Source organism: Erithacus rubecula (genome assembly GCF_903797595.1).
Source record: "Erithacus rubecula genome assembly, chromosome: 21".
NCBI lineage: Eukaryota > Metazoa > Chordata > Aves > Passeriformes > Muscicapidae > Erithacus > Erithacus rubecula.
In genome coordinates this window covers 7498505-7522238 of record NC_136673.1, presented here as the reverse complement: position 1 = coordinate 7522238, position 23734 = coordinate 7498505, and the positions used below count along the sequence as shown (strand labels likewise).

At 49.3% G+C, this 23734-nt stretch overlaps 1 protein-coding gene across 1 annotated transcript in view; it reads right to left on the bottom strand.

Moving 5' to 3' along the window:
- ASTN2 (astrotactin 2) overlaps positions 1 to 23734 on the bottom strand; it is a 316378-nt gene that overhangs the window by 152380 nt on the left and 140264 nt on the right. The gene's annotated exons all lie outside the window — the stretch shown is intronic.

The window sequence follows — 23734 nt, the reverse complement described above, 5'->3', positions numbered from 1 at the left end:
CTAGAGGCAGGGCCCAGTGCAGCACAGGGTGTGATCTGTGTCACCTGCAGCTTCACCCAGAGCTGCCCAGCACAGCCCAGCCAGGAAGGGCTCATGCCCAGCACCTTGTGCTGCTTCCTGCTCTGTTGAACAGGGAACTTCAGAGCTGCTGCACTTGCAAACCAGGACAGAGCAATTTACACCCAGATTCTGCATTTTTCAGCCCAGCTGCTGCTTGCCTGAGCAATTCTGAGCAGCTCTCCCACAGTGCCCTGGAAAATTCATCACAGAAATGGGCACAGAGAGTGAGCAACACACGGATCCCAGCTGAGGGTGTACTGCAAAATTCATAATCACATTTTTTATAATTGCATATAACCAATAAAACCCCAAGCTGCAGCTGCAAAGCCCAAATCCAGAAAGAATTGATCAGCACATGGGACTGGGACCTTGGCTGCAAGCAGAGCCTTTGGGACCCCCTGGTGCCACCACCTGCAGCCCCAGCACCACACTCAGCACATGGCATTCCTGCCCTCAGCAAGGGCAGAGCCAGCCCTTCCCCAGGGGAGTCCCCTCCCAGGACCCCCTGTGTGTCACAAACATTCATTTTTGCTCTCAACTTCTGTACACTGGGGGTGATGATTTTCTTCACATTTCAGACAGGCAGCCAAGGCAACAAGAGGAGGGGATGCAAAGTGCTCACCACTGCTGGATGGCCAACTGAAGATGCTTTCCAAGTTATTTTTAGTACTTTTAGCACTTCCCACATTCACACTACAATTCCAGCTGGGTCTGCTGCACTACAGGCTCGGCTGCTCTGTGCTCAGAACCATCCAGTTAAAAACCCAAATTATAATGAACCTGTAATAAATGATCACCTGAGAAAAGTGATTTCCAATTTAAATGCAACTGAATATGTTTTTTTCCCCCTGAGATTTCAACCCTTTAGATTTTTATTCTGCCTGCAGCAAGAGACCATTCTCTCTACAGCCCTTTCCTGCATCCCTACAACATTCAGTCATGGATCACAGAATGGTTTGGGTTGGAAGGAACTTTAAAGCTCACCTCATTCCCAACCCTCCCATGGCAGGGACACTTCCCACTGTCCCAGGTGCTCCAGCCCCAGTGTCCAGCCTGGTCTTGGGCACTGCCAGGGATCCAGGGCTCTGTGCCCTGTGCCAGGGCTGCCCACCCTCCCAGGGAAGGATTTATTCCTGATACCTGTGTCTGTAGAGAATGCAGAAACCATCTCCTCCAGCACTGAACCATGAGCCAAGCAAGTCCATTCACACACTGACCAAGCTGGAATGCTCTGGAAAAGTTAATGTCCCTCTCCAGCATTGAAGGAGCTCATGAGCTTCTCACCTGGGGACTTCACAGCCTGAAACTTTGGCACACTGAAGCTCCTGCCTTTAACCAGGTGTCCCAGTGCTGTGTCTGCATCAGATTTATTATTCCAGCGGGGAAAAAAAGTGATTTTCTGCCCAGTACACCGACAAGCACTTTTCAGCCACTGTAATAGTGCTGGAAGGTTTGAAGAAAAACCACTATCCAGGTCCTCAACTGGGAGAAATCATCCTCACTTGAGTGACACTGGAGAAGGCATTTCAACGGTGCTGTGCTGACATTCCACAGCTGATGAGCTGCTTGCTATAAATTTTCTGGGTAGTCTCGCTTCTTGTGGCAATACTATAATAAACACTTGCAAAAACGCTCTCCCAAAAACCTTGAGGTTGAAAGTGTGAAAAATTCCCCACCAAGCATCAATAATTTGCTGGAGATTCAATAAAACCACCCCTCCGCCGGAGCGTTTTTTGAAGCTCACTTCTGCAAGCAGAAGGGCCAGGAATTTAATTACAGCAAAGCAAAGCAAAACCAAACACACTGGGATAAAAGTGAGCTAGGAAAGCACATCCCAAGGGATGTTGGGGTTCACAAGGACACTGCAGCCCCCTGGGAGCCAGCACAGCTCTGCCATATGAAGGCTCAGGCTATCACAGATGAATTAAACTAGATAGATTTAATTCTGAGTATTTTTCTTGTTTCAGGAAAGGTTGTGGCTGCAGTTTCAACCCTGCACAAGCCAAAGGAAATGCAGGAGGTGCTGGCTCAGTCTCCCAGGCAACGTCAGTGCTGGGAGGGTTAAGAAAAGGCACATGAGCCTTAAGAGGGATGGCAAAGCAGGGGCAGGAAGTGTGCTGGGAATTACATGTGCTGGTACCTGCTGCAGTCTGTAATCCATCCCAAATTCAGCAGGATGCATTTCCAGTGTGCTGGATGCTCCTGTGTGTCAAGAACCTCAGCAGCAAAATGTGGGGTGGGATGGGATGGGATGGGATGGGATGGGATGGGACAGAGGCTTGGAGTGCAGCAGGTGCTCTCAGTGGGACAGAAATCCCACAGCAAGCACCTGGGAACACCAGCCAGGAGGAAACCCAGCACTGCCAAGCATCATGTCCCCCCAACCACCCCAGCAGATGTGATGGGCACTGCCAGGGAGACACCAAGGTCCATAGGCATGGCAAGGACAGAGGCACCACAGTGGCCTGTGCACTCAGAAAAAGTGAAATGCATGAAATTATAAAAGGCTGTGAGGCCACATACCCAAAACTTAAGGAAATTAAGAATTAAGGTTGCCAGGCCAACCTTAATGCAGCCTCCAGTAATTTTCCCTTTGATGGGGGTGTTGACTCCAAGACCTACATCAGGAGGGTTATCCTAAAGACCTATCTCTCCCCAAATGCCAAAGGTGTTGGTGCCAGGCTGCAGCCAGGAGTCCTGGGACCCCTGAAACAGTCCAGAGCTCAGTTTAGGCACCCCAAACCCATCCTGGGTACTCAGGAACATCCACAGCTCCTCAGCCCCCTGCAAATGACTTCCTCTGCAGCTTCTCACTATCTTGTTTTCTCTTCCTTGGAGGACACATAGCTCCTACTTTATTGTACTCTATCAAGGCACTGTTCTGCATCACAATTATTTAGCTCCTTGTGGTTTGCTTATGCTTTACTCAACACCTAGAAGCAGCAATATTTCACAACAAATAAAGTGATTAAGTTCCCAATCTCCCTGTTATCATCCCCATTTTACAGACAGGGAGCCAAGGCACAGGCACAGTGATGTAAAAAAACATCCACTCTGTTGTGTGCACCAAATCTGAGACATTTAGATGTGATTTTTCAGAGTGCTTAGCATTAAATGACACTTTCCCTGCTCAAAGTACAGCTCTCATTGACTTCAGTTGAAGTTTTTACAGCTTCACATTAATGCAGATCATTCCCAGAGCAGGTTCATCAGCTGTGCTGAGCGAGGCAAAGGTGAAAAACTAGGATATGATCATGCCATTAAAGATGATTCCATAATGCATATGCACAGAGGGGCTGCACAGCAAACCGACCCTGGCACTTCCAGCTCTGGAGTTCTGCAAACTTGATAACATTTGTTAAAGAGGAGCTGTTGGGGGTTTTATTTGGGCAGGGAGGAAGGTGTTCAGCCTGGAAAAATGAGACATTTTCCAGCAGCAGCTGCAGGATGCAGCATCACTCCACCTTTGGTGGGCAGAGCTGTCCCTGGGACAAAATCACCTCCTGGACTGCTCCCTGCCCTCTCACTGCTTGTCCCAGCATTTCCCAGCTCCCCTTCCCCACCAGCCCAAGCTCAGTGTTTTTGGCCAGCTGCTGTCTCTGTGCTCCAGGATTGCTGCTGGCTCTCCTGGATAAAACCAAGCAAGGCTTCACGCTGTGTGCAGCAATTCCAGTTTTTTTTCAAAAGCACTTTTGAGCTGGACAAATTAAGGCAGTTCTCCTCCTCTAAAAAAGGGAATCTGCACAAAATGCCTGCCTCAATCCTCTGCAACTGTGTTGCTTGAGGGGCAGAAACAGAAATCTTAGGAAAACAAGCAATCAAGCAAAAGCTGATACAGAAGCCTGAGATCTCTCACCCTAAATCATGAGATGGGTCAGGCCACCCCAGTACCAGGCAGTGATTGCAGCCTTGCCTAGGCTGGTTCAAATACCACATAGATTCACATGGATTCCACATTACATGGCAAAAAAATGTCATTAATGGCAAAATTGCCATTAAACCCAGTGCTGGGAGGAGCTCTGGGCATCTCCTCTCCTCACCTGTATCCACTCCCAGCTTGGGAGGTCACATGCTGGAGAGAACAGGAGCATCCAGCCACCCTCCCCGTGTCTTTGCCCTTCCCAGCCATCAAAAAAACAAAATTTCAAGTCCCAGCTTGTTCAGCATTCCCAAGGCATGATCTAAAGGATTTCCCATTTAAACCAGGTATATATTCTGGCCCAAACAGGAGCTTGGCTGTGCCAGTTTCCATGTCTTCACCCTGCTTCCCAGGCCAAGAAGTTGGGAATTTTCTTGCTGATGAGTCCAGAAAGAAAAGAGAGGGGGTGGAAGAGCCCAGCCCATGTACAGGATCCATGCCCTGGCCCTGGGGCCCATGGCTGCACAGTCCCCCAGCCCCACAGAAGCACAGATGTCCTACACTGCCCCATGGGGCAGATCCACTATGGGGGCTTTGGTCATCCCAAGCATTTTGCAATGGCAAACTGCAAAATGTCAGCCTGAGACTCACACTTCTGCCTCTGCCTAGGCATGAATGACTCACTGGGATTTTCCTTCCCTTTGACATCCTTCCAGGATGTTTTGGATAAGGTTTTTTTTTTTTTTTTTTTTGTCCTAGTGGGCTCTTCTGCATCTGATTCTGCAGCAATTCACGAGGGTCATGAGGAAAAGTTGGATTTTGCAGGGAAGCTGGGAGAGGGAGGGGTCACAGCCCAGACTCAGCCCCTCTCATTGCCCAGCGACTGGGGGGGGGGTTCCAATACACAATAAAGATGTGGTGCTGATAAGCTCTTCTGTACTGCTGATAGAATTAGATTAGATAAACAGGAAACAGCCAGGGCTGCTGGATCAGATATCCATGTCCTGATTTTCCACAGATGTTCCTATCGATCTGCTGGGAACAGGCAGGGCTGAGCTCCTCAGAAACTGAGTGCCAGAGCCCAGCCATTCCCACACAGGCAGGGATGGGTGTTTTGGGAATACAGATCCCTGTGGAATGTGGAGGAGCCAGCTCTGAGCACAGCTAACAGCCTTGTGCAGCTCCAGGAGCAGCACCAAGCTCTGCCATAAAGCTCCATCCAGGTGAGCCCCACACACCTGGGTGACCTTCACCATCCCAGGGGTCACCACATCCCAGCTTTTGTGCTTCCAGTCATGGCAAGGGGTAAGCAAGCAGCCCATGCCAGAGCACTGCACAAAGAGAGCACACAGAAAGCAAAATTGGAGGTTTTTTTGGGAAACAGACCTGTCAGCTGTATTATAGAAAACATCACACACCTGGGCCAGTTACTAGGGATACATTTATGCATATGCATCTATATATGCATAGCTTTGCTGCTATATATAGCACCTTCCATCAGCAACACTCACTGGCTCAAAAAAAAGGCCAGATGAATGTCCACAGACAGAGGAACTGAGGCACAACCAGATTATTTACAGCTCATTTCCAGAAGTACTCTTTGAAGTTCGAATCCAATTAATTTTATACCTGGGGTGAGATTTGCATTGGGTTTTCCATCCGTCTGGGCAGGTTTTTCAGAAGGGCTTGGCTCTTATCTAGGCACCCAAAGCAGACTGTGTTTTCCAAGGTGCCCAGCATCCAGCAGCAGCTCCATGGAGCACAGGTGGATTTGTCACAGCTCTCTGTTTTGGAAGCCACTGAGCCCTTCTGAGGACACCACCTCCATGGGTCTGGTCTCCAGAGGTGAGGAGCAACCTGATCTGCTGCTGCCTTTGGTGGCACCAATCCCACCCTTGCTGGGAGATGTCAAGAATTTCCTACCCTGCAGAAAAAGAGGGGTTTGTGCTGGTTTGGATCCCTGAGCAAGCTCAGCCCAGGATCACAGAGACACACCACTGCTGGCACAGGGGGAGGTGATGGGGATCAGTGGCTGGGGAAGGTCTGGACCACCCTGTGCAGCAGGCACATCTCATAAAATCACTTTGGTTCTTACTTAAAATTGCACCCACAATTCCAGGAGGGCTCTTCTTCTACCTCCCCTGCTAAGCTGTGCCACTCTGGCTGTGGGCACTGCCTGGACAGACCTCAAAGCAGCCACACACTGATCCCACCTTGCAAACTTAGGGCTGTGTTCAGCCCTGCACTTGTGGCACCCATTCAGTTCTCTTCAACGAGCCTTTCCTGATGTGCAGTGCCATGAATATCCCAGAGGCACATCCCACATCCCACCCCAGCACAAACACTGACCCCACAGCCTGGGAGGCTCTGATGAGGCAATGCCTGCAAAGCATCACCTTTGGACTTCTGAGGAAGAGACAAAGCTCTGAATGCAATAAAAGCCCCAGAGGCCAATGTTTCCCAAACAGCTCCCACCAGGGGGGCAAGGGCACTGCAGCATCACCTGCCTGTAATGAGCTGACCCCCAGGCTCCCTCCTGGCTCTGCAGCTCCTGGGGTAATTGCTGCACATTTTTAGCCTTGCCTGCAGCCATATCGTACAGCAAAGGCTGCCAAAGTGTCCAGGGCCAGGTGTGTTCAGGAAAAAGGAATAATCAGCATCTAAAAAAAGGAATAAAAGAAGGGAAAAAAAAGAAAAAAGAAAAAAGAGAAAAGTCTGATGCTAAACTGTGTTGACCTGGTTTTTTTTTTCAGATGAACCAAATTGGCTGCCATCGAAGCAAATGGCAGATGAAGAAAACATTGACTTTCTGCTTGGGTCAATAAACAAGATAAATTGAGTGGGGAGTTGGACGTGGAACAGGGAACATCATCATCTGCCTGAGGAGGACAGAGGGTTAAAGGCAGAGAGGCTGAAGCAGGGCATGGCTGTATCTCATGTAAGGGTGTTCCACTTGGGAGCTCAGCACTGCAGGCAGGAGTTGTGCTGGCTCTGCCAGCTTGCACCTGTGCCATGGGACTGATGTTTAAAACAGATGATCCCAGACCCAAATGCTGAGATGAGGTGACAGGGGATTGCATTTCTGCAAAGGGGCCCCTGCTGGTGCCAGGGGCACTGTCCAGGGTGGGTGCACAGCCTGTGCAGGGCTGAGACCTGACTGCTGCTGGTCCTGGAGTGGCCAGACCAGCCCTGCCCCAGACCTGAGAGCCAAGCTTGGGATCCACAGATACACACAGGACTGCTTGCTTGGGGCTCCTCCAAACTCACAGGGAGAAATTGGCTCATTTGTGGAGGATCCCCCTGCCCTAAGGCAGTGAAAAAGAGCTGATCCATGCCCTGAGCCCCACAGACCAGACCTCCAAGGGTTAGAGAAAGCAGCCTTGAGGATTAGCTTAGGTACAGACCTAGAGGTGCTCTAAGCTACTCCTGAGCACAATCAAATCAGTCTCAGCCTACAGCCCCTGGAACTGCTTGTAATAGATGCTAGAGATGACCTTCCTGAGGAGGAGTAAGGCCTTGAGATCACCCACTGCACTAGACAGTAAACAGCACTTGGGAGAGACATTAAAGGCCTGCATAGAGCTGCACATTGGCAGAGGTTGCAGGGAATGCATCAGGGACCCAGCCCCACAGGCAGTGATGGAGCTACAGGCAGGTGTGCATGTGATGGGAACATTCCTCCCCTCAGGCCAGCCAGAGCTCAGCCATCAGGCTCCTTTCAGTTGCCACAGTGTGCCATGGAGAGGGATATTGGGTTTGAACCACAATTCACAGCAGTGTGGGACGTGGTCGTCACCATTCCTGCCTGATTAGATCTGTCAGAATCCATCAGCAGGAGCTTTGCCTAGGAACCCTCTCTCCAGCTGCACATTTAGCAACAGGAGATTGATGACAGGAGATTAAAAAAAAAAAAAAAAAAAAAAAACAAAAAAAAAAACCACAGGGTAAAAAGAAAGACAAGAGCAGCATTTGCACACTGCAGGATCACCCTCCTTCTCCTGCATCACACTTCACACACCACCTTTATTTCAGTGTCTGTCTTAATTAAGATGGAAATGGAAAAGCCTCTGTGCTAATCCAAGGGCTGCCTCGAGGGGCTGAGGAGGATGCCCAAAATGTAATTTGCTTTCTTTAAAAGACATTAGAAACAAGCACACAGACACATGGCCTTCCATGGTCCCACCACAAACCCTGCAAACCACTGGGGAGCAATGGAGCATTCCCCAGAGTCCAGGGCAGCCTCCAGGTAGAGAGGGGAGCTGTGAGCATCAGGAGGGCTCTCGGAGTGAGAGCTGATCCCCTCCCCAGTATCCATGGCAGGATGAACCCCACTCCTCATGGAGAGGATCCCTCAGCCTGACTCACTTCACAGTGACTGAAGAGTGATGCCAGCCCAGTGCTGTGCCTGAGGAGAGGTGAGGATTACCCAGAGTCTCACCCAAAATGCAAGCCAAGACTGCCCTTGATTACACACACACAAGGGCCAAAACATCCATTTTCCAGATATAAGCAGCAGCAGAAGCAAACCTCTGCAAATGTGACTCTTGGACAAAGAGTTTTTTGGAAGCAGAGCTCACTGGAGAGGCAAACCTGGGGATTTCTGAGCAGAACAGCCAGTGGTTGCATTTTTACTGTTTCATCCAAACAGTCTTCTCCAGACATATTAGTGAAAGTTGGGATCATAGCAAAGCCTGAGCTTTACATGTTTCTCCAAGTTTTTCTCCCAGTGGAAGGAGCACTGCAGAGCTGGAACACTGGCCCGAGGGCAAGGACTTGCTTTTGGCATTTGGACTAATTCATATTAGAAGATTCTTATTTGACTTCAGCAATATTCACTTCCATCCATCCAAAACCAAACTGGGTGTAAAGAAATGCAAATGACATCAAATCTCCTGCAGGCCTGCCCTGCCACAGGAGAGCATTCCCAGGAACAAAGCTCCGAGCAGCAGCTGGCATTTTTGGGATCGCCTGCAGACTCAGAGGGTGAAATACTGTGACTGTGGGCAGGCTGCAGGATGTGCCAGTGCTCCAGCCTCCTCATCTGTAAAACAGGGACAACAGCAGCTACCTGCCTCCCACTGTGCCACACAGTTAATTAATGTTCCTTTGAGTTGTGAAGATTAAAAGCGGCGTAAAACCACAAAATAGCGGTTTGTTATTATTATGAATGAAGCCTCTGCTCATTCCATCAGTGCCCCTTAGAGCAGTGCTGCTGCAGACTTTGTGAATTGCTCCCAGCAGTTCTACTACTTCTGGTACTCACAGGGGTTTGACTGTAGACTTCCAAGCAAAAGCTTTGAACATGTTGGGGAAGAAGAAAGTGAGAGGGAACAAACAGAAATTTCCACCTCGTTTTGTGCTTCTCACTTGGAGATGATGCTCCCACAATGCTCCCACCCTCCTGGGGGCTGGAAAAACAACAAAGCACAGACAACAGCATCTCTTCACCTCCTGCTCTCTCCTGCACAGGCTGCCAAATCCTGGCATGGGGAATGTCAGAACAGGTCGTACTGTGGAGGCACAGACACACCAAACTGGCATCACATGGCTGCTTTAGGAAGAGTTTGAGAGACTGTCTCTATTTTTAACATGTGGGAGAGGTTTAGCACAAGAAGCAAAGCAGGGGCAGAGCAACGTGGCCTAATTATGCAGGGACATGGACAGACCCCTTGTTGCAGCTGTTCCCAGATGTTGGCACCACCCAAATCATGTGCTGTCCTCCCAGGGGCACTGGAGAGAGGGGCCACAGGAGCCCTCCTCACTCATCCCCTCACCCTGGGGGGTCTCTAGCCCCTGCAAACCCTGGTTTACTCTTATCCAATGCCATAAGCATCACACCTGGAGGAGCAGCTGCCCAGTGCCCATCACAACCCTGAGCCAACCCCCTGTCCCAGTCCCATTCTCAGTCCCTGTCCAGCCACAGGTGGTTTTGAGTTCAGGTGCTGGTTCAAGTACTTCAGGCAAGTCTCCTTTTTCCACCTATGTTTCCTGCATTATTTAACAGAGGACCAGCATTATTTCCTTGGCTGCCCTTTGCACATCTTCAGCCTGAATCCCTGAGGTAGAACCCCCTCCTTTGATGCCTCTGCAGCACCTGGCATTCTGCTTTCCTGACCCTGCAGCCAGTCTGTCCATGCCCTGGCACTGCAGTCCTGACCTGGCAGAGCAGCTAGTGGCTCTCCATCCCTCACCACTGCCATTCCCCCTCTCCAGACCCTTCCAGCATGCCTGGCTGAAGGACTGAGATGCCAGCAGCACACAGTGGCTGTGCTCCTCCTGACAGGCACCTTTCATGTTTAATTCAGCGGCTGGTTTAGTTAATCTATTTTTTAATAATTCATCCCTTCCATCTTAATTTTGGTAGTTGTTGAAAATCCCTAATAAAACATTTAGGGGCTCTTTTACTGGAGCAATGGCATGATTTACTTGATGGAATCCAGTCTTTGATGTCCTATCTTAATTCCCTCCCTCCCACCGTGCCTCAATCCTGTTTATCACTGTGCCAGAGGTAAGAGGTTCTTGTCGAGTTTTGTAGCACTTGAGACGCTTGGTCAGTGTTAATAATTCAGCTGCCCCACACAGCTTAGACAAATCTTGTAGCCAGACAGCTTCTTCCTTTTATTAACAGCTCTCTCTGCCACCATGGACCTGGGATGCAGAGCAGAGGGACCAGGCTGAGCATGGCAGAAGCACCAGGAAAACTTCCCAGGTGCCAACTGCATTATTGGGAGAATATACACCCTTTACAAGGCTTGTATTTCATCCTCTACAGCCCAAATGGGGAAACACGCTGGGTTTGTGCATCTGTAATTGGGGAAGAACAGATGGTGGAGGCACAGTTGGAAGTAATACAGCCATTAAAATAATCTATATGGCTTGTAATTCCCCCTCATGTGGAGACAGAGGAGGGCCTGCCTCTGCCCCAGTGCCCACCCAGGCTGCAGGAAATGGTTTGGGGTTCTTTCTGTTGTTGAGATATTTTGGTGGGTTTTGATGGGTTTTATTATTCCCCTTCACCTGGGATGTTCCTCGTGCTCCTCTTGAAGTGCTTTGAGAAGCCAACAGCTGAACCAGAGCTGCTTCCACTGGGTAGTGTTTAACTCCCATGTGCCATGTGGAGCACATTTTCTGCCCATGTCACCCACTTACAGCAACTTCTAGCTGTATACATGACTTAATGACAGAAAAAGAGCAGCAGAAAGGCCCAGCCACTTCAGAGAGATCAGGGCATCTCTGCAGTTAAATTTAAAATGAGGATGATGTGAGAAAGAATTATGGAAAAACCCTTCTGTTGATTCATGAAAATTGAAACCTCTCAGGGGAGCACACAGGCTTTGCCATCCCCTCTGTCACCTACAGGTCCTGAGAGTGAGAAAATGTAAAATCAGAGTGGGAAAGTTGCCCAAAAAAGCCCAAAGGTACAGCCAATGTATGGAAATTTATGTCCTTGCTCTGCATGATGTGGGTCGTGGTTTCAGAGACCTCTATGCCCTCCAAACACTCCAGCCACCACTTTGCTTGGTACCTCTTGATGGATGAAGGTTTTCCTCTAGGATTTCATTACTGCTTTGTGGTCAATTGTTTTTGCACACATTCATATTATGGAAAAGGTCCTACTTCAATACAAAATTGAGAAAATGGATGAAATCTAAAAAAATAGAAAGAAAAAAGAAAACAAACAAAACACACTGGAAGGTGTAATCCCTTCCCACTCAGAGACATCCACATCCTGACTGATGGAGGGGAGAAGGAAAGGGGATTTCAGCAGCATCCCGTGGCCCTGAACCCAAGCACCCCAGGTCCCTTAGGCACCCTGCTTCTCTCAAAGACCTCCCCAGGTAGGAATTCTCCCCAGGACAGAATGATTTCCTCAGGTAGAAACCTCTCTGTCAGGCTTAGAACCTTCCTTGTTCACAGAAGCAAATCCAATTCCAACCTCTTCAAATCCTTATTCTGTGCCTGGAACACAAGGGAGCCAGCAGGACGTTACCTTGGCAGCTGGCTTTGCTTTATGGAACTGTAAATATATTTTTTTAATGGGCTGGCAGCAAGAAAGATGTGTTTCCAGGCTCAACAACATCCAAAATTAACTGCAATTCATTTCAGAAGGGGCGAAGGGGTGGAGGAAGGGGGAACACAAGCCTGAAACCCGCAGAATATAAAAGCCTTGAAAGAAACTGCCAAAAATCCCCTGCCTGGCTGCCTTCTGGCTCTGGAGAAGAGATTAAAAACCTGAGCAGCATCAGGCTGAAGCAGACGTCACAGAGGCCACCCCAGGCCATGCTCATGCTCACAGAACACTCTTCCTCCTCATTCCTTTCCTGACAGAACCAGGCAGAGCACAGAGCTCTGCCCTCTCATCCCATCTCCTGGCACTCCTAAACCAAGGAGATGCTGCTGCTTGTGTGGCCAGGGATCCCCATCTCTGCAGGGTCCATCAGCACCTCACCCTACTCCTTGTGCCAGAGCATCTCTCCTGATCTGCCTTCCTTAGCCCTGGTGCCACTCTCTGACACCTCATTTGAGTGACCCTTTAGTGACTAATTTAATTACCCCGGCCCACAAACTGACAGACAGCTGTTAAAAATGGTTATTGCATTATTAATACGCTCCAGTAATTTCCCATTAAAACTATACTGTTAATAATTTTTTCCCCTGTATTTCTTCCCTCTTAATTAGTCTATTTAAAACTTTGAAGGAATATTCTCTTTATGGTAAATGGGAGCGTCGAGCAAATTACATTTTTGATTGAATACTTCTGTGATAGGCCAGCAAATAAGACCGTTGAGTTGTTAATTATTGTCAGAGTTTCACACGATGCCTGCTAATGAGGCAGTCAATCTTCTCTGCCATTCCTAGAATATTAATGGGAGCCATTGGTATCGATTTTGTCACCAGGAAAAGGTAGGAACTCCTCCTACTTGGGGGCTCCAGGGAGAGCAGGGGGGATCTGCACTGGGAGGGGACACTGAGGGATGGGGTGAGGCAGGAGGGCTTGAAGCTCTTGGATGTGCCAATGGCAGCTTGTGCAGCTCATGGACCCAGTGAGGGGTTGGCACATTCCCACAGGGATCAATCCCATCCAATCCACCTAGGCAGGACAGTGACAGAGGGTGACACTTCCTGCCAGACACGCTGCTCCCTGTCCCCTCCCTCCCTGTCTACTTCTTGAGTTTGAAGAATATCAAATTCACTCCTTATCTTTCTGTGATAAGACTACTTGTACCTTTTTTATACATATTTTTTTTAAAAGGAAAAGGAAATACCTGATCTGTCTGGACTTCAGCAGATAACTGGATAGAGAGATGCAAGGAAGTTATGAGTGAAGCAGCCATGGATAAGGATCAACATGAAACCACGAGGACTGTACAAAAACAGCCTTTGAGTTGTGCTGGGAGATGTGACAGGGAGCTTTTTATACCATTTCTCAAGTCCTTTGGGCCCTGATCCTATTTGATTTTCACACTAATGTTCTCACTGGAGAATGGAGGAGTTTGGCAGCAAAGTCTATCTGTGTCAAAGTGACAGGAATGCTTTCCCCCACCAGGCTCCCACTGCCCAGCTCAGAGAGCAAGAACAGGAGGGGCATCCCCAGTGCCACCCTCAGTGCCAAAGCCATCTCCCTACTGACCAAGCCAGAGGGAATCCCACCAAACAAGATTTTGTCCCAGGATAACAGACTGAGTGAGAGCTGTACGTGTCTGTGACTGATGTTCTGGCTGTCCCATTAATTCCATCCCCCTGGGTGGGCAGGGATCTGCAATTCCCTGAGTTCCTTGGCACATTTGTGCCATTGGAACATGCCACATGTGTCCTGCTGCTGCATCCAAAGCAAGGATGAGCAGCACAGAGCCTGGCAGAGCCTGGCCTGGCCTCCTCTGCCTTTGGTGGCCACATCACCCCCGAGCTCATCCACCTGAGAAATGTGGGGCTGGCTTTGCCACCATCAGGTGCAGCATCAACTCCAGGCAGAGCCCTGGATTTCCTAAATAGGTCTCCCAGCACTTGCTGTTGGGTTTATTTCTGTGGCTTTGCTCTGAGGAAGTGCCTGTGTGAGTGCTCGACCCAGAGACCTGCAGGACTGATGCTGAATGCAGACACTGTGCTGGCCCTGCAAACCAGCTCAGCTCCCTCTGAACTGCTCCAACCTTCCCTGCCCAAACCTCTCCCAGCCCTGCTCCCACTGGGAAAGCCAGGACAGGCTGGAAGAGCCTTGCAAAACTCACAGGAGGTGACATGCTGCCACAGGTCATGCTGCCACAGCTGATGCTGAGAGGCCACAGCTCAGGGACATCACTCCAGATACTCCAGCTGGGCTTTGCACAGCCAAACACACACCCTCCCCAAAAATGAGATTGTTTGGGGCTGTTATGGGAATACCCTGCCTGACCTGCTGTGTGTGTGTGTAGGAAAGGTGGTTTGGTATCCTGGGAATGCTCCCAACTCTCTGCATGCCCTGTCACCCACAGCTGCACAGCTGGAATGATACAAGAGACAGGGACAGATGGAGGACAATGTCCAGCCTCCACAGGAACAGCCTCCCATCCCTCCCATTCACAGGAAGGATTTTCTGTGGGTTTTTTCTCACTCTGGAAAGCAGCAGATTTGCATGGCTGCTCCCCAATTACAGGTGGTGTCCCCTCACCCAGCTACCCCTGCTGCTTCCACATCCATCTGCTGCCCACTTGTGCTTTTTAAGCAAGCCAGGTGATATTTTTACTGCTGTGAAGTTCTCCATACTAAAAGCCCCTTTTTTTTTTCCCTTTCTATAAAGTAGGCTTCAATAATTCCTTGAGGTCCACTTCCAAGTTGGTATTCTATGATTCTGTAAAAAGAGGAGGTTTCCATTTATAATGAATTGCCTGTGATGCAGCATATCCCAATTTTACCAGGGAAAAGGGATCCTATAACCCTCCCTGAGTGAGATGCCATGAAAAGCCCTTCAGGCCAATAGCATTGCCAATGCTATTCCTCTATCAGTATCATGTATCAGATAAAAATTATGCCTTTTACCCTCCAAAAAAGCCATTTCATCCTCCTGGTCTGGCACTGAGGAAAATCAACACAAACCCAGGAGTGCTCCTTCCCCTTGGACCCAGCTCCCAGCACCCAGGCAGGAGCGTGGGAGGGGCTGGCCTGGATTTGCTATGGTCACACAGGTAGGAATGATCTGCTCCTGCCTTGAGAAGTTCCTGTAAAGAAGAGAAGCAGCCAGGTTCTCCCAACACAGCCAGTGCTGAATCCTTGGCTCAGGTAAGCAGGGCCATCCCTGCCCTCAAAGCTCCCCCTTCCCAGGGAGGTGCAGGATGGTAACTGGAGCCACACCAGCAGGAATGGGGAGTGAGAGCCACTGTGGGCAGGGGGCTTGGCAAAATGATCCTCGAGGTTCCTTCCAACCCAAACCACTCTGTGCTTCTATAATTCCATCAGTTGATGAGCCATTCATTTATCCAATCACAACTTTACCACAACCCTTTTAAAACTCCTCAACTATGAGAACCCACAGTAAAAACCCAAGGCACCCAAAGTCAGAACTAATACCTCCAGCTCTGCCCTGTCTGAAAAAAAAAAAAAAAAAAAAAAAGAAAATGAAGGAGACGTGTCCTGGAGAGAATGAAGAGACTTCTCCCTGCAAAAGCTCAGTGCATATTTACACAGCATCCTGCCTTAATGCTCAGCTGCTTCATTTGTGTCACTTTAAGCCCTCAGCAGAAGCAGGGAAGTATTAGCTGGGGTTTAATTGTGTGCTGCTGGGTTCTGCACGGCTCCCCACGAGCTGCTGCTGGGAGAGAGCCCTGTGCAGGGCTGGGATGGGTGTGGGAGGCAGTGACAGGGGACAGCCACCAGCCAGGAGGGAGAGCAGCAGCAGGGGACACTCCCCCAGCCTGGACAGACAGGGGACAGCTCTGCCCTACACTTAAAGTGAAACACCAGTCTGCATGGAGCTACCCAGCCCTGTGGCATCTGGGATCTGCTGTGGCATGTGGCATCTGCTGTTTGCAGGAGACAGCAGCAGGTTCCTCCAAAACTCATCCAGCTGCTGAGCCAACACTCCTGAACGTGCCCAGTGCAACCAGGGCTCCTCACCCACTGCAGATCTCTCCACTCTGCTCCATACAAACCACTTCTGTTCCCTCTGCTGCAGGTGAAACAGGCACTGGGTAGATTACACAGACCATGGTCCATCCCTCCTTCCCAGCACTGCCATCCCAGCCTGCACTCACATCCCACTGCTGAGTCCAGCCCTGAGTGTAGCACAGCCTGCAGCAGTGGGTCCCCAACTGCACCCAGCTAACTTTTGATAAAAGGCACTTGGTTGCAGTCAATAGCATCTCATAATATCACAAACACTGCAGGAAACATCAAGAGCTGAATTGATTATGGCACAGTAATTCTTCAGGCAGTGAAAGCAGGGCAATTCCCAAGACGGGATTATTTTTTTGCAAGGCTTCACCTAATTTTCTTGATGTTATTTTCCCCCCCTCACTCCCCAGCCCTCCTTCAAAACCTCTCCATCTTTGCATTGCTCTTTGATTTAGTCCCTGAAAACAATATTTTGTTTAACACAGTTAAGTTTCCCAGCAAAGTGCCCAGGAAAGCATCACCACCACCCAGATTGCATGGACTGAAACGTGTAGCAGAAAAAAAGTCAAGGAAGATTTTGCTTTTGGCTCTGTAGTCAGCAACCCCCTTTGGGGAGATTAGTCAAAGCCCTGACAAGAACTCAAAATATCTAAATCAGAAAAAGAGACCAGATAGACAGACCAAAAGAGGAATGAGACAAAATCTGTGTGGAGTGGAGGCAAAGGGCAGTGGATTTTCAGTCTGATCCAGCCTTGACAAAGCATGGAAAGGTTTTGTTAGCCAGTGGGCAAGGCCACACAGGACACACCATTCCTGCTCCTGGCATTGCCTCTAAACCCTCCACTGAATTTTTGGTGCTGATAAATTCATTTTGAGCTGATTTTGCTCCTTTGCCTGGAGGTGAGGGGGCCAGGGAGGGTCTGAAGAGCATCTGTCCTGCATCTGGAAACTGTGGAATGATAAGGAGCAGCACTGCATGAGCAAAGTTACTCTGAGCTGCCTGGAGAGTGGTGCACTAAAGGCACAAAGGACATTTTTTCCTAATAAATCATCCCAAGAGCCAGGGTGACATCCTGGAGTGGACAAAAGTCCCTGGAGGGCACAGCCAGAGCAGCAGGGCACTGCTCTGAGGAGTGGAAACATCACCCTGGCTCTGCTGCTGAGGAGCAGGAACTCAAACTTAATTAACTTCCCTTGTCTTCATGGAGCACAGCTGTCCTGGGTCAGTGGCTGTGCCCAGCCCTGGCTGCCCTGGGGTGAAAATCAAACAGGAGCTTTGCCCCTTGGCCTGAGCTGCCATCCCTCATCCCTCCACACTGAGACCCTGTTCCTCTGCAGCAGCATCTGCATCCCCTCTTTGCCTTTAGAAATTAATAAATCCCTATAAAAATTACCTAGAGGTCTCTCTTCCATGGTGCAGCATATCCTGGGTTTACCAGGAAAAAGGGAATCTGGGACTGTCCCTGAGCCCACAGTGAGATTCCCTTTCCAAGAGCCCTTTTCAAGCCTGCAAGGGACAGTATCTTCTCACAGTGCCCTAAAAGCAGGAGGACAAAGCTGCCCTGTTTCTGTCCATCTCCATTCCTGTTGTCTCCAAGAAAAGGTGTTTTTTCCTCCCTGGCTGTGGAGCCTGTCGCAGGTTCCTGGCACATTCCCAGGAACATTTTGGCTCCACTGAATTTTATTAGTTTTGTCCTTTGGCTGAAATGATCCAGCAATAGTTACAGGAAATAAAAACAGGAAAGGAAGAGTAGGTCCCATCCACATCAGGCAAGTTTAGCTGAAATCTTATCAGAACGGTCTTTTTAATAATGCCTTTTTTTTTTTTTTTTTTTTTTTTTTTTCCACTGAGTTGTGTTAATAAATAATTGAAGAAAAGGCACTTCCCAGTGTCACTGCCCCACCCAGGCATCATCTCAACACCCTGCCTGGGCCAGGGTATGAGCTGCATGGTCCTTCCTCCTGCAAACCTTCTAGTCTCTTTCTCAGGCAAGAAACACACACAAAAGCAAAGGTAATAAAACTCAAATAGGGGTAAAAAATTGTAATTCAGGAAAAATAGTACAGAGAGGCTGTACAAACAGAGAGGCCAGGGGGCTGTGCTTTGAACAGGCAGCTACAAAGCACACTCCAGCCACTGGTTAACAGAGAGCAAAGGCAGCCACACAAAAACAAATAACAGCATCAAACAGGAGGGGAAAAAACACCTTTCAACACAGCAACCTAAGATCCCATTTTGCTACCTTGTCTCACCCTTTCTGCTGAGCATTCACAGTGTGTTGAGCCCTACCTCCCCCTGCAAACCCTCAGCACCACTGCTTGTCTCAGCCCTGCCCTGCACACACCCCACAGGGAGCTGGATGGACACACAGCCCCAGCAGCACATCCATATGGAGAATGTGGGGAAGCTGCAGAGCCAAACCCTGCTCTGTGGTGGGGGATCCCAGAGACATCAAAAGGAATCATCCTGGGTGTGAGACAGCCTTTGCAGATTTGGCAAGTGTGGGGTATTTTTAATTGTCTCAATAAACATATAAACAAAATCTGTTCACTCACTGGTTTTTTTTTGTTTTTCTTTTTTTTGCTTCTGGGCTCTGCAGCACCATGGACAAGAGGAGGTGCAATTGCTCAGCTGCCAAACTTGTAGCTGGTGCTGGTGCTCCCTGCGATGGATTTGCCTATGAGCCAGCCCCAAATTTACATCCCCTGTCCCTAAGAGGTTTGATCATTTTCTGTGCAGTTTTACAGCAGAGCATTAAGACCTCAGAAATGCAGTGAGCTCACAGAGCAGAGCACAGAGAGTAAAGCTCAGCATTATTGCAGGAGTTACTGAAAGCCTGGGATGAAGGAAGGCTGAAACGTTCCCTGGATTGTGGGCATGAAGGATGCCATGGCTGCTGATGGACCAGCAAGAGACAGGCTGAGGGCAGTAAAATCCCTGCACTGCCCCACAGCTGCTGGGTGATCCACATTTCAATTCTGACCTACCCAAGATCCTTCCTGAGTGATTTCAGTTCCAGTTTTTTGGGGGGAGGTTCCCCTCTTTCCCCATCACACTGCTCCCCTAATTCTCTTACTTTGCTGCTCACGCCCTTCTGGCTGCAGTAAGATTACATCTCCATTTAGTCACCCCATGGCAAAGTGAGATGGACCTGACTTTTCTAACCTGCTCTCATAAATCACAGTGGGAGGCAGGGAGGAGGAAAAATCCTGGTAAGCAGCCAGGACAAAGCTCAGTGGACAGCTGGTGGCTGCCTCTCTGTCCCTGCTCTCCAGAGGATGAGGCCAAAGGCTGCTTCTATCCCAGTGCCAAGCACCAAAAGATGCTTCTCCACCACATTCTGAGAGACAGCAGCATCTGGGGGTGATAAGAAGCCCAGGCCAGAGCACAGGGACGTTATCTGTGGAGATGAGGTGTCTCTGTGATGTGCACAGTAATGAATTGCCCTCCCTGCAGAAATGAGTAAGTTGTGCCTGCTGATGCAATGATCAATTTGCTCCATCATGCAAAGCTGTCCATTCATCATGGCCATCGACTGCAGCCACTCACACCTTTTTATTGGCCCCAATGGAGCAGGAGGCTCTGCAGGAGAGCCACAGGAACAGCCTGAAAAAAGGGCTTCTCCTCTCCCCCAGCCTCCTGGCTGAGGGTCCCCCATGGCACTGAGCACCCAGAAATCACAGCCTGCTCTGCCCAGGGAGGCAGCAGAAAGAAAAGAAGGGAAAAAAGATCAGGTTCCCATGACATCCCCTGCACAAATGGCAAGAAGAGCTGGCAGGGTGTCTCTGCCTGCATGCCACATCCCATCTCACATGGACCTCCTGACCCTGAGGGATGCTCACCTGCAGCTGCACCCATTCAGCTGTGCTCCTGCAGATCAGGAGGGAGGTTAAGGCACAGACAGGTGAGTTTTGCTGCTGCAACAGTAGGGACAGCAAAGCCATTCCCACACTTCTCTGGCTCAGATTCCCTTTGCCTTTCTCATCCACTTCATTTTTCATCCTCCTCCACTCCAAGAGTGCCTCACACCACAGTGATCACTACTGACTTACAAAATCCAAGTGCCCAAATCACTGCAAAACCCCTTCAAAATACCACTCAAAACCCCTGTAAGACTGGGGAAGCAGTGAGACTGCAAGAGCACAGCATGGCTGAGCTAGTGAATGCCATGGGCAGGGAGAGAAGACTTGCTCCCATCCTTGACAGAAGATGGGACTCATGATGGGGCTCAGAGAGGGGGAGCAGAGCATTCTGCCTCTGAGAGAACTGAAAACAAAAATAACAAACAAATAAAGAAAAAGTAGAAATAAAAAATCCAGTTGATTGTACTTTGGCAAAGAATTCAGAGAGCAAAGGGGCACACTTGGGAGCAAAACGAAGATGAATCGACAGCGAGTTCAAGAGGATTCATTCTGCTGCTGAACACTTGTCTCTCCATCAGGACATCTCAAAGGCTTGTCAAGTGAAGGCAAGGCTTTTATTTGTTTCTATGGTTGCCATAACGATAGAGCTATATGTCATGTCAGGCAGCAGCTGAGGCTCCTGCCTCTGATTTATAGCTGCTCAACAGAAATTATCAACTTTTCTGCAGAGCGGGTGGCACAGTGAACCGTGACCACTGGGTGTCTGCCAGTGCCTGCTCTGCCCCAGGGCCAGCTCTGCTCTTGGTCCCCCACAGCTTGTGTGCCACAAGGGATGCTTTTATTTATTATCCCCTGCAGGGATGCTTTTATTATCCCCTACAGGGATATTTCTATTATCCCTTGCAGGGATGTTTTTTATTATCCCAGCAGGGGTGCTCGATGCTGGGGCAGTAGGACCTGGGGGCTGTGGCTGTGAGTCCTTCCCATACACTGCCACAATTACAGCAATTCCTGACCCACAGGACAAGCTGTACCTTCCAAAGGCTCAAACTGAGATGGCAAGGTGTCCAGGGAAGGCCAGCAGAAGGACTGAACACCTAACAGTATTTTATTTAACAAAAATTTATAGACTACTGTGTTTAACACCAGGTTATGGGAGAAAACATGTAAGAGAGATGGGAAGGGAAACAAAGAGGAGTCTTAAAAACAGCCAAGGTGGGAGTGGGATGTATTTTTTGTCCTGGCAGGGGATGTGCTGCAAGGAGAGTCTGCCCAGCCTGGGAGCCCAGGCTGTGGGGAGAGCCCTGCACAGTCTGGCCAAGCTCATCTGAACAAAGACATCACTGTGAGCATGTCACAATGCCAGGCTGTGACTGATGAGATCATTGTGCAGAGGAACAGACTCTGGGGTCGAGGAAGGGATGCTCAATATGGTCACTGATAAATTATATATGCAAGTTTCATTAACTCTAAGCACTCTCATTCCTAATTTATGACCCATAGCCCTAAAACCTCCAGCACCGAGTTCTGCACACTCCTTGTCCTGTCCCCTGAAGGCCCTGGAGCATCCTGAGGGGGATGTTTGCACGAAGCCTGTTGGCTCCTGTTTGCTGGAAGTTTCTCCAATGACTTGGCTGCAGCAGGGGAAGGTTTGGACCCTTCATTCCCATCCTCCAAAGTGCAGCTTGCTGCACTGCCAGCAGTGAAACACACAGAGAGCAGCATTGGAGTCAGCATTTCCCCAGAGAGCTGCTGAAAGGCCAAGCCCCACCTGTCCCTCTGCATCTCAAGCATCTTCATAAAAACACAAGACCACATTTGAACCTTTAACCCTCTGAGTTGTAAAAGACTTCATCACTTGTTTTCTCCAAGGCAGGCTTTCTGCCATTTCCCTCCATTAAGCTCTTCAAGACAAGTAACCCCAGAGGCAAAGGTGTCAGACTAATGAAAGGTCTGCAGGAATGCAGCACGCTCCTTATTACAGGCACAGAGGAAACACAGCATCAGCCACCATCCCAGTGTCACAGGGCAGCACACAGGGCACGCTGGGCACTGAGGCACAGCTGTGCTGTCACTGCTGTAACACAGCCCAGCTCTGCCCTGTGGCATGGAGAAGGGGCTGGATTAAAGCCCAAGCACTGCAGGTTCAGGAAGAATTTCTTTACTGGAAAAGGGTTGTCAAGCATTGGAAGGGGCTGCCCAGGGAGGTGGAATTCCTTTTCCTGGAAATATTCAAAAAGTACCTGAAGCTGGCACTCAGTGCACTGGTCTGGGTGACACAGTGGGGAGTGGTCACAGGTTGGATTCAATCCTTGAACCCAAATGCTTCTGTGGTTCACCTGCAGGAGCTCCCAGAATGGAAGGACAGCAATGCTGCCACAGTCCCAAAGCCAGGAAACAGGAGCCCTCCAGGCAGAGGGAGGCAAGGCTGTGTTTGAACATTTGAACACCTACACCATGGACAGCACATGCACATCTCTGATGCTGGTCTGATGATCACCACCTGAATATCTGAACCACCAAAACTGCCCCTCTGAGAAGCTGCTTGTGCCAATCCAGAGATAAAGCAAAGAGGCTGGAGGATAAGCAGCTCTGAAAGCACCTTTCTCATTGCATGAGAGCACCCAAGAACCTCAGAAGAGGGTTCCACCCAACCCAGGGTGCTGGGGATCCTGAGCTTGCAGCTCCTCGTTTGAGAAGTGTTCCAGTTCTAATGTAGAAATAATAGATTGCTTTGCACTTCTCACTGTATCTGTGAAACCTTCCATAATTCAACATCAAATATTTATTATTGCGTTTATTAAAGTTTAAATAATTCAGCAACTCCTGTGTGTAAGATACAAGCACCGTGAACTCACACCTCCCTTATGCTACCTGAGCCACTCCAATATTTATACCTGGAATTCTCAGTTCAGGCTCCATTTATGAGGGGAGCAGGCAACAGCCTTGTGCCAAAAGCTCCCCTCCTCCTGCCTGGCATTCATCCATCCCAACAGAGACTTTTCCACAAGGAGCAGTGCCCAGAGACAATTACTGCACTGGAGCAGAAAACAAGCTTCTGAGCCTCCACCTTCACTGAGGCACTTTTAATGAAGATGTGAGGAGGAAAGAAATAAATAATGTTCTCTTGGCACTTTGGCTTGGAAAATGTTAGCATAAACCAAGGCAGCCCTTCCCTTTCTCAAATGAAAAGCAGAAGTTGTTGCAGGCAAGAAAAACAACAGTCCTAAAAGAGCCAAAGTGTGATAGATATGTACCCCTGGTCTCTTTTCACAGGAAAGGGAGCAAGCATTAATTAGCAACAAAACCACACACACTTGGAAGTGAGGACAGCTTGGATGCCAGCCCTAGCTCTGCCATAGCTTTTGTAGGCACTTGTTTTAACTGCAGCCCTGCCAGATGATGGGGCAGAAGAATGGAAACCCATTACTCATCACTTGGGGAAAAGACAAGAGAGAGGAGGATGGGGGACACAAGGGTGCCCAGGACGATGATTCATAGCACAACCAGGGATTTTCAAGTCAGGGAATTGTGTTGGGAGTCAACAGGAGAAAGCAGCAAGAAGGAAGGGAGGGAAGGAGGTAGGGAGGGAACATGGAGTCACCCTGGCACCCAACAGTCACATGCTCAATTTAATGGAAGAGAGGGGAATACACACTAAATACCTTGAGAATTACACCCTTATAATGTACATCAAACCCTTGTAAACCAGACCAGAGAGGATAACCACCACCAAGGTGATCAGAGAAATGCCTAGGCATTCACTGACTCCCACAAGGAAATAAAAACCCTCTAATTGTGTAATTATTGGATGAGCAACATGGCCTTTCACCCTTAATGAGCATCCCAGCAGATATCAGCGGCCAG